Raw genomic sequence first — 2,014 nt, 5'->3', positions numbered from 1 at the left:
ATATAGCATACCGGTCATATAAATATTTTTCTATATATATATATATCAGTTGAATCTCCAATTAGGGATGTGTTCGACCTCTGTAAGACGAGTTTTATTGTCTAGGCTGACAGAGGAACTATAGCTGTCATGTGATGGAGTGTGCCGCAAACATCCCAAGCCGGGAGACCGTTAATGTTTTCTGTAATTCATGCCTGCAGGCTGGGGGTTGAAGCAAGGCGATCTAGCACAGAGATAACGCTCACATGGCCTGCCCAAGTGGAAGAGTTAAGGAGGAGAAGAAGGAAAGAATGTTTCAGCGTTGGTTACTTCCTTAAAGTTATCGCCAAGTATGACAGTCATGAATAAACAACGACACTTTCTAAACAAGTGGAAAGTTTGATGTGAAAACTCATGAGATGGCCCAACTATGGTGTAGAGAAATAACTGTGGAATAAATGTGGAAAAACATAACAATTTAAAAAATAGAAAACTGGAATACTTAAACAGTTAAAAATGGCTAAACTTTTGAACAATATATTTAGTATACCACCAACATCATAAAGACCACCAAGCTCCAGAGATTGCACATGGTTGCACATGGGTTCCAAAGGGCTGGGATGAAACTTACGACATATAAGGGGGCGTGCGCCAACTGAACATGAAGTGAATGTAGATGTTGTAGGGTCGGACACCCAGGTTCACATCAAAAAGCAGTTCAAAGAGTCCGGACACATAAAACCTGGTCCCACATCCCAGCTGCTATCTACATGCAGCATACATCGAACTGGGATATTTTTTATATGCACACACACACACACAACCATGCACACATTCAGATTCCGCTGCGTGTTGGTGAGTTTGATTGATGGTGTGTGTGTGTGTGTGTGTGTGTGTGTAATTTGAAGTACATATGGAAAGTGCCCATGCTCCATTGTGTTATGTTTAGCTGTGTGTTGTAATGTGCTGTATGCTCACATTCTGTCATGAACAATCTATCAGAGAGAGAGAGAGAGAGAGAGAGGGGGAGAGAGAGTTTAATTTTATTTCATTTATCTTACTTTATCATTCCCTGCGGTGATACGTTATCTGGCTTTTGAAGAGACAAACATTTTGGGTAATGAATAACTGAAGAAGCAGTGAGTGGGGTATACATTATGTTTCCCTACAATCGCGTGATCCAGTCAGAAGACTGAAATGACTCATTTCTATCCCACACCAAGTCTGCCAGCACTATCAAGACTCTTCTAGTATTATGAGGGCACATGCACACACAAACATGCCGTGAAGACGTACACTACATACAAGTGTGTGAGAGAGAGAATTTTGGAGCTCAATGTCTCAGCTGGACATCAGCTCTCTCTCTCTCTCTCTCTCTCTCTCTCTCTCTCTCTCTCTCTCTCTCTCTCTCTCTCCCTCTCTCCTATGTTTCTCTCTCTTGCTCTCTATCCATCTTGCTCTCGCTGTCTTCTTAATAGCAGGAACTCTGAAAGACAGTGCTGTGTGTGTGGGTGTCCGTATATGCATATTGTGCGTGTACATAATCCATGTGCGTGCGTGTGTGTAAAGTTGTAATGAGGTCGTAAAGAGAGCCAATCCCTCTCTGCTCTCCCGACACCTCGCTATGAGGTGCAGCAGTTTGGGCCAGCGGTAGACAGAAATGCACTTGATCCGATCAGTGTTGAGGAGGAAATCCAGATAGACTTAATTTGATAAAAGTGATGTAACAGTGTGGGAATGAAAAGTTAATATGGCCCTGCGTGGGTCCTGCGTTGCCCAGGTTACAGTAATGTTCAGGCTGGGGAGGATGTTGTAACATGGCGTGGGGCTGGGGGGTGGGGCTGGGGGGGAGTTGGGAGTTCCAGTGTGATGGATCTCTCTGATTATATATCTTGTGGAGGGAAGACACAAACACGGTTTCAATTATCCATGTGGCGGCCGTCTGCGGGACTCCCAAGCGAGGTAAATCACATTTTAATCAGACGGAGGTGGCGTCGCACAGGTAACACCATCGGGTCAGTCTTCACAGAGTTGC

This window comes from Micromesistius poutassou (assembly GCF_964030765.1).
Source record: "Micromesistius poutassou genome assembly, chromosome: 6".
NCBI classification, from domain to species: domain Eukaryota; kingdom Metazoa; phylum Chordata; class Actinopteri; order Gadiformes; family Gadidae; genus Micromesistius; species Micromesistius poutassou.
This window is presented reverse-complemented; position numbering follows the sequence as displayed.